Source organism: Miniopterus natalensis, chromosome 4, assembly GCF_054644295.1.
Source record: "Miniopterus natalensis isolate mMinNat1 chromosome 4, mMinNat1.hap1, whole genome shotgun sequence".
Lineage (NCBI taxonomy): Eukaryota > Metazoa > Chordata > Mammalia > Chiroptera > Miniopteridae > Miniopterus > Miniopterus natalensis.
In genome coordinates, this window is record NC_142084.1 from 52,003,198 (window position 1) to 52,019,618 (window position 16,421).

Sequence of the window (16,421 nt, forward strand, 5' to 3'; positions counted from 1 at the left end):
GTCAAATTCTTGGGAGTTGCCTGGTCTAGTAAGACAAAAATTATTCCGGCTGCTGTGCCAGAAACAGTAAAACAACTGCGAACATTCTTGGAAGTGCTTGGATATTGAAGGCCTTTAATTCCCCATCTAGCTCAGCTCTTACATCCCTTGTGTAGATTACTAAAGAAATGAACAGTTTGGGATTGGAGACGAGAGCACACTGTTACCTTTATCAGTGCAAAGGTGGCAGTAAAACAAACAAAAATTAGGGGTGATGGATGGAACCAACCCTTGTAAGTTAATTGTTTGTTCTATCCCGAGGGCTTTGGGCAGAGCTCAGGCCAAAAGCAAGATGGGAGGAAGGTGGCCCTAGGTTTCTGTTCCCAATTATGAAAAGCAGCTAAACAAAGGTATAGCCCTATGGAAAAACAAGTCTTGGCAGCGTGCTTCAGTCTACAGCATGTAAAGAGTGCCAGGAAAGCCCTGACAGTGGTGCTAAAGACACAATACCCCATTGCTAGATGAGTCGGGAATTTGCCAAGCCCCAACTGGGGGCGGCCCAGTTCACTATCCTACATAAGTAGCATGTATATTTGCACCAATGATATATTGTACCAAACAGTCCACTTAGTGCTGACCAGCCTGCCATCCTGGGTCCAGTCACATATATTAGTGAAATGCCTGAAAACACTGAAATGGGCCTATGGACACACCCATCGTTAGAGTTGCATATTAAGAAGGTCAATTATCAGTCCTCACAACTGCATGGTAAACATCAGTGTGCTCTTGTCTCCAATCCCAAGCACAATCCACAGTGTTGGATCACAGTAACAAGACAACCAAATATAAAGACTATATGTCTGGACAGAGAAAGCCAACAAAGCAGTCAGTGGGCTGAGCCTCTAGCAGCCTGGATGGTACTGATACATAAACCAAGGTCTATCACTTTGGTAACTGATAGTTGGGCTTTTTACAAAGGCCTTACTCTGTGGATGAGACAATGGAAAAAGAACAACTAAGAAGTCAACAGGGCCCACTTTGGAAAGCTGAAATGTGGAATGAGATCTGGGAAAAGACAAAAGGCTTGAAGGTCACTGTGTACAGTGAACTGGCCCATAGTGCTACACCCCCTCCAGGGAATCAGAAGATGGATCAGATGGATCCAGTTGGGAACTCGATGTGCTATTACAAACCAAGACAGAAACACTCTGACCTATGATTCTTAGTATAGATGACAAAGCAGCCTGTATTTTGCCTTAAGCTTATGATTTACCGTTGTTTGTGCATGTAACTTCTTTGTCTTTCTGGCCATAGCACACAAGGTAACCTATTCACCACCTGGGCTCACATGTCAGCAGCACTCCAAATTAAGAGTGACTGCTGGGTCTGTGAAAAAATGCCTTCTTTTGCCACTGACAGGCTCCCATGGAAGATATATACTTATTGCTGCTCTAGGAGGACCTTTCACACATATATTTACTGACTATTATATATATACTCGTGATAATCATAATACTTACTCTGACCCAAATGACTAATCAAATCTCAACTATTCAGCAGTTAAAAATTAATCCTCTGTCCACTTGGTTTCAGTCTTCATCACTACCTTGAAAGGAACTCCACTGTTTTCTGTTTGTTGACTAAACTAGGCATCTGTGGAGTATACTATTGCTGTGCCCTCAGACTCCAAACCATTACTGTACAAAGGGTCCAAAAATTTTTGCAAAAGATTATTGCACAAAATAGAAGGACTAACATTACATCTGGGGTGGAGTGCAGGGAAACTAACTTTAGAGATAAAATATAGCTCCAACAACAAAGGTTTTGAGGAGATATTGAATTCCCTGTAACTGTTGAACTCTTTGTGACTATTTAACTCTCTGTAACCTCATGCTTGTGTGAATACCTAGAAAACCAGATGCCTTCCCAAAGCAAATGTCATATTCCCAGGAAGTTAATGAATATATAAACTTCATATGTCTGTTGTTATCTTTTTCCTTTTCTTTTAATAGTGATACATTGTTCTCTCAAGAAATCTACACAACTACCCACCATTTGGGTTTGCTATTAATCCCTGCTATTAATCCCCTTTAAATAGGAACTCTGGGAAGAGATTAACCAAAGAATTTATATACATATCATGGACACAGACAATAGTGTGGTGAAGACCTGGGGTAGGGTGCAGGGTAGAGGAGGTCAATGGGAAGAAAATGGGAACATCTGTAATACTTTCACCAATAAAGATAAATTTTAAAAAAAGGAACTCTGTCCTGGGAGGGTTGTGGATTCTACCTGGCCCACCACCACTGGAAGCAGCTGCTTTGCCTGTGTATATGTTTCTCCTATTAAAGCTCTTATAAATTTTAAGAAGGCTACATGTCAGTTCTTCTAAATTGACCCTGAATTTAGACTTTTGGGGTTTCTCCCAACATCACACACTGGATAGAGGTTTGTCTGCAGGAGAAATAGAATTATTTTTGCTAGTGCCATGGTCTGGGGTGTTTAGTAGCAGAGAATGTTTAATAGTGTGTTTTTTTTCTCCCTTGGTTTCCAACTAAGCATATATTTACAAAGAAAATAGCTAAATAACTATTCTACTCTCTTCTAAACTTTTGGGCTAAGAAGTGCTCTTCATTTATTGGTTAATATACTAGGGAAAGAAATGAGAAGTGATCCTGTAAGACAAAGTAAACACATGAAATAGAAAAGATTGATATAGATTTTTTTTAAATAACATTTTACTTCAATCTTCAAAGTAATGTTAATTCAGTGGTTTGCCTTAGCAACACAGAAATGGATTATTCAAAGATTTGAATCTAGTGCATCTGAAAAATAGTAAGTTAATCTAAGAAAAGCTTGTTTCCTTCAGTCAGGAGAGTATCTGAAGTGGTAACCCCTCAAACATGTACAACCCCCATTAATTTTTGCAATAGAAATTATTATTAAATTTATGACCAGTTATATTCTGGTCAGCATCTTGCCAATACTTACATTTTGCCACTTGAAAACCAATTTGTCAATCCAATGTTTATCTCAGGTTGGCAACTTTTTCTTCACAATCAGATTTATATATTTGTTTATTTAATTATTTACTTTTTAAATTTATCTTTATTGTTGAAAGTGTTACAGGTGTCCCATTTTTCCCCCAATTGACCCCCTCCACCTCACTTCCACACCCTCCCCTGACCTTCACCCCGTTATTGTCTGTATCCCTGGGTTATGCATATATGCATATAACTTCTTTGGTTAATCTCTTCACACCCTTCACTCCCCTTCCCTCTCCCCTCTAAAATATGATAGTCTGTTGCAGGCGTCAATATCTCTGGGTCTATTTTGCTTGTCAAGTTCTTTTGTTCCTTAGCTTCTTCTTAAAGAAACCCCTTCAACATTTCCTGTAGTGCTATTCTGGTGGTGATGAACTCCTTTAGCTTTTTCTTGTCTGAGAAGCTCTTTATCTGACCTTCAGTTCTAAATAGCTTTGCTGGGTAAAGTAATCTTGGTTGTAGGCTCTTATTTTTCATCACTTTGAATATTTCTTGCCACTCTCTTCTGGCCTTCAAGGTTTCTGTTGAGAAATCAGCTGACGGTCGTATGGGTGCTCCCTTGTAGGTAACTAACTGCTTTTCTCTTGCTGCTTTCAAGATTCATATTTCACCAGTTTCACACGTGTGTGTGCATGCCTGTGTGTGTATTTAGTTCTATGAAGTTTTATCACCTGTGTAGGCTTGTGCATCCACCATCAGAGTCAAGATACAGAACAGTTCCAGTACCACAAGGATCCCTCCTTCTGGCTTTCTATAGCCATGCCTACCTTCCTCCTCAGCCCACTGCCTCCATCACACCCTCACTCAGTCCCTAACCTCTGGCAGCCTGGCAACTTTTGGCAATCTTTTCTAATATTCTATATTTTTGTCATTTCAAATGTTATATATAAATAGAATCATATCATATCATATATTATACCTTTTGAAATTGACTTTTAAAAAATCAGCATAATCCCCTTGAGATGCATCCAGGTTGCTGCATATATTGGTAGTTTTTCTTTTTTATTGCTGAGTAATATTCCATTGTGTGGATGTACCACAGTTTGTTTAACCATTTGCTCATTGAAGGATATCAGGGTTGCTTCCAGTGGTTGGAAATTAACAATAAAGCTGCTATAAACACTCCTGTACAGGTTTTTGTGCAAATTTAAGTTTTTATTTCTCTGGAATAAATGCCCAATTATACAATTAATTGCTGGATTAAATGGTATTTGTGTTTAATTTTGTAAGAAACTGCCAAACTTTTCCAGAATGGCTGTACTATTTTATATTTCTACCAACAATGTATGAATAATTTGCATCCTTGCCAACATTTGTTCGTGTCACTATTTTTTTTTTTTTTTCATTTTAGGCTAATAGATGTATGCATTGCTTTTAAAATTTCTCACCACAATCTTCTAGCTTTAAGTCTTCTGACTCTAAACCCACTTGTCAATAATAGTAACAGTTGCCCTTAATTAGCCCATATTATATGCCAGACACTGTACCAGGTATTTTATATGCATTGTCTTATTTAATTTCCTTTATCTCTCTATACATGCCAGTGAGGTAGGTAGGATAATGCTGTGCATCACAGGCCCAGTCATTTCTGAATCTAAATCATCTGCCTCTCTGTTTAGCTGTGTTTCTATCTCCTCTTTCCTCTTAAAGTTTTCTCATCTGTTCTCTACCAGGAGAGAAAAAAACTGGAAATATTTAGGACTGACTGTTACCTTTGAGATAAGTGCAAGGTGGACAGGGAAGGGGCCTAGAGAGCCCAGAGGAAAGAGAGTGTTGTTGTGCCTCTCACTTCCTGGCTGGTGGCTACAGACTGAGCAGCCAAGCCCACAGGCAGGGAGGAGAGGGAGAACTGAGTACTGTATTCTTTCCTGGTTGTAATTTACAATCTCAAGCGCCCCGAGGCTCCATCCTAACTGAAAATGCCCCACATCCTTCATGTCGGGGTAGGATCCTGGTCTCCTACAGCCTTCCTCTGGCAAATAAAAAACCCTTACTGCTTTTGTAAGTCAGAATGGTGGAATATCAGAAATTTCATATGGTCCATCTTATTACTATTAAAGTAATAGTGCGACACAAACATACTATTAAAGGAGCTTTTGAGTCAGGAAAATTTACAAAATATTCAAATAGACAAGCCTGTTTTTTAAAGAGGAAGAAAGAAGCAATCTCTGATGCTTACCCAGATATAATCTCTTTAAATATCAACAGAACCTGCATAATGCCAGGACTTATAAGCAGAGAACCAAAAGACTTCACACTTTTACAACAGACCGTGTAATTTTTAGATTTTGTTTCTCATCATATCCTACCCAAACATCTTGTAACAAATCCAGAGCATAAGACTAAGATACAGAATCTTTTAAGTTCTCTGTGCTTACAGTGAATCTCCCTACCCTCAAACCACTGACTATTTTATTTTTTTTTGGTAAGAAAAGGAACTATAGTTCCCTGTGTGGGAAGTATATTATGAAAATTTTCAGGAACCATATACTTTATGAATAACACCACAGGGCACTCAGTCTTTCAAACACATTTCAGATGGCACTTCCTCTCTAGCATGCTCTCTATGTACCTTCAGACTGAAGGCATTCTTCCTCTTCAGTGGTTCTACAAGACTCTTTATTTCAACTCTTAATACCTTTCCATCACCTTTTGTTCAACAAAGTCAAAGATAAACATAAATGCTTAGGTTTCTAGCAGAAAAGTAAGAGTTTTATAGTATTTAGAAAAATGGGAAGGAATGGACCTGAATACCCCATGAAGAAAGTCAATGAACTTTGTTTTAAAATTATGAAACCTCAGTACTGTGGATTTTATATTTATACCTAATCTTTACACACAGACAAGTCAGTCAGTCAACATCTTGCTGAGCACCTTCTCAGTGAAAGTTGTTCTGGTACAGTTAGCTATCTTCTGTGCATTTTGAATTCCCATGAGTCTAAGATTAAATTGATCACTTCTGAATAAATGAACAATATGTGTGAAATGATTTTCACAAATGGAAGGAGAAAATTCAATAGAAAGAAAGAGAAAAAACTGCATTCTTGTAATGCCTACTACATGCCAGACACTATGCTGAGGTTGTTCCATATATCTGTGCATTTGGTCCTCTGAGAACTGAAACTACTATGTCTGCTGGTGTCAGGAGGGGGAGAATACTCCCCTCTAACCTTCATTAGTTCTTATGGCTCTATCAATAATAAAATAATAAAAGTGACACAGACTAGATTAACAGGAGAAAAAAACCTTTATTGATACATGCACATTGGAGAATCACAATATAATTCTCAAATCATAAAATGAGGCTCAAAAAATGATCAATTTAGGCATCATTTTACACTTTTCAGACAAACAACAAATTTGTGAAAATTAGGCCGGACAAAGAAAGTTATTGCTCATGAGAAAGGAATCTAAGCAAAGTTTGGACTTAGGTAATAAATTAGTAAATAATATATAAATTTGTTTATATAGATTTTTCGACCCTGGATTTTATAACTCTTGTGATAAGGTTGTCTCTTGGCCCTCATGAGGAGGGAAGCCACCTTCCATGTGGAGCTTTGTTTACTGCATTTAGAGCAGGGGTGGGGAACCTTTTTTCTGCCAAGGGCCATTTGGATATTTATAACATCATTCCAGGGCCAAACAAAATTATTGACTTAAAAATTAGCCTGCTATATTTGGCCAAACGTTTAATTAACTCACCCCTAATGTTATGGCTGGGCCTGCTTCTCTTTGGTGAGGCCTTGGCAGGGCCAGACCAAATGATTTAGGTCCAAGGGCCAGATGTTCCCCACCCCTGATTTAGAGGTAGAGGAGAGTTACAGATTCCATCCTGCTCCTGCTGCTTCTCAAGTGATTTTATCAATATGCCATTGTGAGAGAGAGATCTTGGCATTGCTTGCCCTGGGAACTGACACTGGCAATTGAAAGCCAGAATATCAACCAAAGACTTACACTCAGAAGTTCTTGCTCTTTCTTCGACACAGGCTGCCTTATAATTCCCAACTGTTAAGACTTCAATAACATACTGTAAGACAACAGAACATAAATCTTGGTCTCTGTCCCTAGTTCTTGACACAGAGCTCCTGAAACCTTTGTAATTTCCTGGGTGCTAGGAGTGTCTTTTTTTTCTAATGAGGAAACTTTGGTTGGGCTCCTAGATGGCTCCTAGATAAAGGGTGGCTACTGGAAAGAACAAGCCATGATTAGAAGCTTGGAACTTTTAACACCCTCTCCCATTCTCTCGAGAAGGCAGAAGGGCTAAAAATGGAATTAGTGATGGATCATGCCTATCTGATGAAGCCTCCAGAAAAATCCCAACACCATGGATTTCAGAGAGGTTCCAGGTTGGTGAGCAGGTGGAGGTGGGGGGAGAGAGGCCCTGGAAGCTCCACTGGTCTTCCTACATACCTTGAACTTAGGTACCTCTTCATCTGATTGTTCATCTGTATCCCTTATCATATCTTTTAACAGATGGATAAATGTAAGTAAGTGTTTCTCAGAGTTTTGTGAGCCACTCTAGCAAATTAATCTAACCTGAGGATTGGGTTATGAGAACCTCTGATTTGGAGTCAAATTGGAAAGATGCTGTGGGTAGACCCTACTTTTGACTGGCATCTGAAGTGCTGTGGGAACAGGCTTGTAGAACTGAGGCCAGGTAGATAGTGTCAGAATTGAGTTCAATTGTAAGGAACCTATTTGGTGTCCAGCTTTCTTTCTCCTTCCCTTTGGATGCTTTGTGTTCTTGCCCCTCCCATGTGTTCGACTGAGAGCTCTTGGTGGCCTCTGTACTTTGTTGACCGGGGGCAGAGTCCTTGTCTGTGGGGGCCTCTTTTTCCCCTTCCAGCAGCCACTGTCTGTTGGAAATGTGAGTGGCCACAGTCTTGTCAGCCCCCCATCTGCTTGATCTGCAGGTTAATTTGCTGCCCGTTGTTTTACCCACTCTCACTAGATGTCCAAGTGAGATTTTAAAGTCAGCATTGATTGTAATAACAGTAACCAGTAATTCAGAGAGAGAGAGAATTGCTTGATGAAGGAGGAAACATCCACATATTTGGTAACTAGAGGTGAAGTGTTCTGCATAAAAGTAAAAGTGACACAATAGGTGAAAAACTTGGTTTTTTCCTTTTTACATACATTTTACATACATTTTTTACATACATTTCCTTTTTACATACTTTTTACATACATCTCCTCTTTATCAAGAACTAAGGTTCATATTTTGAATTGCTGTAATTTCAGGAAAACCTTTAATAAAGAAATTAATTATTTACAATAATGATTTGTTAATGACTTCAAATTTAACTTTTATTTTATTACAGGACAAATTTATAATATCCAGAATCTGACCCATATGGCAAGTTTACTAGTGTTTACAGGAAGTAAGGCATTTGTGAAAGACTGGAAAACTCTCAGCTTGCAAAAAGGCTTAAAGGCTTGGGTGTGTTTAAATAGACAAATGAGAAGAAAGGTATCCAAAGTTAATGGGATAAAGTATCAAGAGGAGCCCAAAAGCTCTCTGATGCAAGAACAAGTGCTTAGCATTTTCTATATAGTATTTTTTATTTCATATATCCTACATATTTTAAATCCAGCCTAGTTATTAGCAAACCAGATCCAGCAATACATTAAAAAGATCATACAGTATGATCAAGTTGGATTTATTCAGAAATGCAAGGTTGGTACAATAGTCACAACAAACAAACGTAACACATCACATAAACAAATCGAAAGACAAAAATCCATGATCATATCAATAGATACAGAAAAGGCATTCGACAAAATCCAGCACACATTAATGATAAAAACTCTCAGCAAAGTGGGAACAGAGCGATCACACCTCAACATAATAAAGGCCATATATGACAAACCTGCAGCCAGCATCATACTCAATGAGCAAAAACTAAAAACATTTCCCTTAAGATCAGGAACAGGACAGGGGTGTTCACTCTCACCGCTATTTTTCTACATAGCACTGGAAGTCCTGGCCACAGCCATCAGACAGCAAGAAGAAATAAAAGGCATCCAAATTGAAAAGGAGGAAGTAAAACTGTCATTATTCACAGATAACATGATATTGTACCCAGAAAACCCTGAAGACTCCACCAAAAAAACTACTAGATCTAATAAATAAACTAGATCTAATAAGTAACAGGAAACAAAGTTAATATTCAGAAATTGGTGACATTTTCATATGCCAATAATGAACTATCAGAAAAAGAAATTATGGGAATAATTCCATTTACATTGCAACAACAATAACAACAATAAGGACCTAGGAATAAATTTAACCAACGAGGTAAAAGACCTGTACTCAAGGAATTACAGGACACTGAAGAAAGAAACTGAGGAAGATACAAAAGAGTGAAACCATAGACTGCAAGATGCCTGCAGAGTAGCTGGAAGCTGCATCCACTCGCTCCCAGCTTCAAACTAGATTTACAGCTAAATTACAGAGCAATCAACTTGAAAAACAAATTGAAGTACAACGTATCTGAAATATTATAACCAAGGAGCACAGAAGAAGACACATAGAAATTGGCAAGAGGGTCAGAGATGGGGAAAGGGAGAACCCCGTTTAAGCTGGAGCAGCCGAGAAATGGAAGAATATTGCAGCTGCAGAACTCCCTTCGCCTAAGATTGTGGCGTCTCAACCCCGTGCAGGGATGTCCAACCCAGAAGAACAGAAACCAGAAGGGGATCCTGTATAGCATCGGGCAGTGGGTATCGTTGGGGATTCCGTCTGCCTGGGAGACTGGAACTGAACGATCCCAGGGAAGGAGCACTCCCATTGTTGCAGCACCAAACTGGAGAATTTTGCTCCAGACTCTGACTGCTGGAGAGATCACTCTGCCATACCCGGTACCTGTGGTGCTATCTGCTGGCTACACCCAGCATTGACTTTAAGGGGCCCTCTGTTCTCTGGAAAGGCTTTGGGCAAAGACTGGGTCAGTGACTCCACTGTGTGGCTTGGTGGGGAGAAATGGTCTCTCCCACCTGGAGGGCATGGTCCATGTCCCTTCCCCCACCTGTTGAGCTGTTTGGCCTGCCTCATCCTGCTGGGTTCTCTAGCACAGGGAAACAGCTCAGGACTGGAATTTTTCAGCCCATACTGCTGGGTCAGGGAAAGGGTTTGCTTTAAGAAGAAGAAGAAATTGAGAGAGAGAAACATAGATATAAAAAAAAAAGGCAATAAATAAGTACCTATCATTAATAACCTTAAATATAAATAAATTAATTACTCCAATCAAAAGACATAGGGTAGCTGAATGGATAAGAAAACATGACCCATATATATGCTGTCTACAAGAGACCCACTTTGGAACAAAAGATTCACACAGGCTGAAAGTGAAAGAATGGAAAAAAATACTCTATGCAAATGGAAATAACAACAAAAAATCTGGGGTAGCAATATTTATATCTGACAAAATAGACTTCAAAACAAAGGCCATAAGGAGAGACAAAGAAAGTCACTACATAATATTAAGTGGATTGATCCAACAAGAGGAAATAACCCTTGTAAATATATATGCACCCAATATAGGAGAAACTAAATATATTTTTAAAAACTTTTGGTGAACTTTAAGGAAGAGATCAACAACAATAGAGTCATAGTAGGGGACTTCAACATCCCACTGTCATCATTGGATAGATCTTCCAGAGAAAAAAATCAACAAGGAAACAGCAACTTTAAATGACACACTAAATCAGATGGATTTAATTGATATTTATAGAACATTCCATCCAAAGCAACAAAATATACATTCTTCACAAGTGAACATAGATTATTCTCAAAGACAGACTACGTGGTAGGACACAAAATAAGTCTTAACAAATTCAGGAAGACTGGAATCATACCAAGTGTCTTCTTGGATCACAATGGCATAAAACTAGAAATAAACTACAATAAAAACACTAAAAAACATCAAATATACGGAGGCTAAATAGCATATTATAAAACAATGAGTGGGTTACCAATGAGATCAAGGAAGAAATAAAAAATTACCTGGAAATAAGTGAAAATAAACACACAACAACCCCAAATCTATAGAACACAGTGAAAGCAGTCCTGAGAGGGAAGTTCATAGCATTACAGGCCAATCTCAAAAAGCAAGAAAAATCACAAATAAACAATCTAACCCTATACCTAAAAGAATTAGATAAAGGACAACATACAAAGCCCAAAGTAGAAGGAAGGAAATAGTAAAGATCAGAGTGGAAATAAATGACACAGTGTCTAAAAACCAAAAAGATCAATGAAACCAAAAACTGGTTCTTTGAAAAGACAGACTAGGCTGATGAACCTTTAACCAGAGCCATCATGAAAAAAAGAGAGAGGACCCATGCCTGCCAGGAGTGGTTCAGATGTTGAGCATTGACTTAGGATCCAGGGGATTACGGTTCGATTCCCGGTCAGGGCACATGCCCAGCTTGCTGGCTCAATCCCCAGTCAGGGGGCATGCAGGAGGCAGCCGATCAATGACTTTCTCATCAATAATGTTTCTATCTCTCTCCCTCTCCCTTTCCATCTCTGAAATCAATAAAGATATATTTTTTAAAAAAGGAAAAAAAGAAAAGGACCCCAATAAATAAAATCAGAAATGGAAGAGGAGCAGTAACAACTGATTCCACAGAAATACAAAGGATTATTAGAAAATACTATGAACAACTATGTGCCAACAAATTGGACAACCTAAGTGAAATGGTCAAATTCCTAGAAACGTACAATCTTCCAAAACTTAATCTGGAATAATCAGGAAACTTGAACACACTGAAAGCAACTAATGGAATTAAAGCAATAATAATAATAGTAATAATAAACTCCCGGACCCGTTGGCTTTGCAGGCAAATTTTACCAAACATTCAAAGAAGAACTAACACCTATCCTTCTCAAAACATTTCAAAAAATTCAAGAGGAGGGAAGATTTCCAAGCTCTTTTTATGAGGCCAGCATTATCCTACTTCCACCACCAGATAAATACACTACAAAGGGAAAAAAAAATGTATAGGCCAATATCCCTGATGAAAATAGATGCTAAGATCCTCAACAAAATATTAGCAAATCAGATCCAGCAACACATTAAAAAGATCATACACCATGACCAAGTGGGATTTATTCTGGGGATGGAAGGTTGATACAATATTCACAAATCAATAAATGTGATATATCACATAAACAAAACATACAGCCAACATCATACTCAAGTGATGGGGAGGATTTGGAGAAAAGGGAACCTTCATGCACTGTTGGTGGGAATGCAGACTGGTGCAGCCACTGTGGAAAGCAGTATGGAGTTTCCTCAAGAAATAAAAAAGGAACTGCCTTTTCACCCAGCACTTCCACTTATAGGAATTCTTTATGCTAAGAATCCTGAAACTTGAAAGAATATATGCACCTCTATGTTTATTGCAGCATTATTTACAGTAGATTTACAGTAGCCAAGATCTGGAAACAGCCCATGTGCCCATCAGTAGATGAGTGGATAAAAAAGCTGTGGGACATTTTCCCAATGGAATACTACTTGGATAAAAAAAATATCTTACCTTTTGCGACAGCGTGAATGGACCTGGAGATTATCATCCTACATGAAATAAGCCAGTCCGAGAAAGACAAATACTATATAATCTCATTTATATGTGGAATCTGAATGAACAAAATAAACTGATGAACAAAATAGAATCAAAGGCATGGATGCATGGAACACCCTGACAGCTGTCAGAGGGGATGGGAGTTCATGCACTGGATGAAAAAAGATGAAGGGATTAGCCAAAAAACTTACACACATAACACTAGACACAGACAACAGTGTGGTGATAAGCCAAAGGGAAAGGGGGTGGGGGCTAGGTGGAGGTGGGCAAAGTGAGGGAAATGACGATGGAAAGAGACTTTGCTTAGGGCTATGGGCACACAATACAGTGTGCAGATGATGTATTATTGAGTTGTACACTTGAAACCTTTATGGTTTTACCAACTAATATCATCCCAATAAATTCAATTGATTTTTTTAAAAAGGTATCTGCAATAATTAATAAATAAATACATAAATAAATAAATCCAGTCTAGATTTTTAGAAGTTAAAAGTCACTTAATTCCACCATCTACCTAATAATAAAGAATCATTTAAAATAGTGTACTGGCCCAGCCGGGCATGCCTCAGCGGTTGAGGGTCGACCTAGGATCCAGGCGATCGGGGTTCGATTCCCTGACAGGGCACATGCCCGGGTTGCGGGCTCGATCCCCAGTCGGGGGCGTGCAGGAGGCAGCCGATCAATGACTCTCTCATCATTGATGTTTCTATCTCTCTCTCCCTCTCCTTTCATCTCTCTGTAATCAATAAAGATATATTTAAAAAATATAAAATAATAAAATAAAATGAAATGAAATAAAATAAAATATAAAAGAAAATAATAAAAGAAAATAAAATAAAATAGTGTACTGAATTATCAATAATCTTTGGTGTTGATTTAAATTAGATTTATTATAAGGCTATTTAAAGTTGTACTAAAAACATTCACTCACTCAGAATACTGAACATAATGACTATGTTATAAGTAGTGCTCTAGGTTTAGAGTTAAAATGATAAGCAGGATGGAAAATATCCATTCTTTTATAGTGCTATTGCCCATGAGAGGGAAATGACAATAAAAATTATGACAAATTAAGAAAGATGATGATTTTAGATCACGATAAGAGCTATAAATAAAGTAAACCAAGATAATGAGGGGATAACAGAGCTCAGGAGGCTTGATTGAAGAGGAAAGGCCCCTCTGAGAAGATGACACTAATCGAGCCCAAATAGTGAGGTGTTAACCAGATTCAAATTTGGGTGAACATAATATCAGATATAAGGATGTTTGTCCCTTGTGTAGAATTTTAACTCCATGCAAATTTATAAAAACATACAAATAAAGCTATATATCCAATAAATATAAATTCATACATCTAACTTACTGTCCTGTTGAAACTATGTGGTTAGCCAATATAACTATTTACACTTTCTCAAAAAAGAATTGTATTCTATCTTATTTTTTTTCATCACCATTTACCCCCTCTATGCCCTCTTCTCCCTCCACCAATTCCCCTCCACCCCCGTAACTGCCACAGGTATTGCTGAATTTTGCTTGCCTACAATAACAGCACCACGCGATACCTCAATTCTCTAACTGCATTTGTCTGTTTATATAATTGTGAAACATCCATTCCAAGAAAATGAGTTATGACCCTTATAAAGGACATATCTGGAACTATGGTGCCATTCCTCAGACTTGGGAAGACACAATGACAAACACACTGGCTATTGTGGCGACAATGACCCAGTTGATGTCTGTGAAATTGGAAGCAAGGTATGTGCAAGAGGTGAAATAATCAAGGTGAAAGTTCTGGGCATATTGGCTCTGACTGATGAAGGGGAAACCGACTGGAAGGTCATTGCTGTCCACGTGGATGATCCTGATGCAGCCAATTATAATGGTATTAACGATGTTAAGTGGCTGAAACCTGGCTACCTAGAAGCTACTGTGTCTGGTTCAGAAGGTACAAGGTTCCTGATGGAAAACCAGAGAACCAGTTTTCTTCCAATGCCGAATTTAAAGAGAAGGACTTTGCAGTCGATATTATTAAAAGCACTCATGACTATTGGAGAGCATTAGTGACAAAAAAAATCGACAGAAAAGGAATCAGTTGCGTGAATACCACAGTGTCTGAGAACCCCTTCAAGTGTGATCCTGATGCTGCCAAAGCCATTGTGGATGCTTTACCACCGCCGTGTGAATCTGCCTGCACAATACCAGCAGATGTAGATAAACGGTTCCATCACCAGGAAAACTAAGGAAATTTCTCTGGAATACAAGCTGATATTGCTGCATCCTACTCATCTGGAAGTATTAGATGCAAAAGTAGTGGCTTTTCAAAGCTTTAAATTTTATAGAACGAATCTAACTAACAAAGCAAATTCTGCTGTGACCAATCCAATATATTAGTGTTATCCATATAAAAGCATTTTTCATGTCTTAGCTAAGATAACTTTTAGTACATGTTTAAATATCAAAGCAGTTATTGGAATTTGGAAATCATTTGTGGATAAATGTGCAAGATATTGGGTGTATATGTTTACTATGTGTTAGGAAATAAAATTATTTTGCTGAGAGAAAAAAAGGGGGGCTTTGCTTAGTGTCATATACCTATTAAGATTACCTGTATTCGTATCTCATTTGACTGAGGCAGTTACAGAAGTTTTGAGTTATGGCATTAATATAAACATAGCTCTTCATATTACTAATTAAATGCAACCAGAGATTTCCTCTGGCTAGATAGAAAGCATCCTCAAGGCTGGGAAGGTGGGGTGAAAGGCTCCTCACTGCTGTTGAACCTCTTGCCATGAGTATGTGCAATGTAGTCGGCTAAACTTGCAAAACTAAATAATGCAAAAGTATTGCTGTTGAATGGGAATAAATTATTTTAATATGTAATTTTCCAACCCTGCATCTTGAGGGCAGGCTTCATATCCTCCAGAAAGCACAATAGCTTGTCTTACTCCTGGTAAACACTACAAAATTCTGTGAATTTGATCTAGTAACACTACATGATAGATTTGATTATATAAAAGGTTTTCTTAATGATGCTAAAAGACAAATAGAATACCATAGACTGCATATGACTTTGAGGATTATACATTATAAATAAATAACAGACCCTCTGAAATCACAGGAATTCAATTTCACTATGGGCTGATGGAGATATGTGAAGCCATTATAATAGAGGAAAGACTTCAACCAAATCTGGGAGAATTAAGGAAGTGTTGGGAGATTATCCATTATTTTTGCATCATTAAGAAAGCCAGAGTTATTAGAGTAGAAGAGAAAAAAGTTTTTCTTGACCCTTTTAGGGTCCTTGGCTGTATCTGAGAATGAAACTGACAAAGACATGTTAACAGGAGAAAATATACAAATTTTATTAAATTTGTACCTGTACAGAGAAGACCTGAGACAAGACTGAAGACCTGAAGTGACCAGAGCAGGAAGCTTCTATGCATCTTAGACAAAGAAACAATAAATTTGTGAAGAAGTAATAGAACAAAGGGGTATGAAGAAGTAACTAGGGTTAGTTTAACAAGATTCTGCTCACACCTCCTCTGGACCGATGAGTCTCCTGCCTTTAGGCAAAAAGGGGGAGCTCTTTTGGCATTTATTGCTTCTTAATTGACTTTAGCTCCAAATAACTTTTATGTCAAAGAAACATACTTTGGAATGGCATATTCTGGTTTCCTTCCTTATTGACCTCTTGGTCACTTTGGTTCCATTTAATACATAACTAGATATTGAAAACACACACACAAAATAGTCTCACACCATTTTATTTGAAAACTTCATGTTTTCTTCAGTAGAGAGGTTATATCAAAT

The 16,421-nt window shown here is 38.1% G+C and overlaps 1 pseudogene; it reads left to right on the forward strand.

The window, feature by feature from the left end:
- Positions 1–14,232: 14,232 nt before the first annotated feature.
- On the forward strand, positions 14,233–14,931 carry LOC107527476 (inorganic pyrophosphatase pseudogene; annotated as a pseudogene).
- Positions 14,932–16,421: the final 1,490 nt, after the last annotated feature.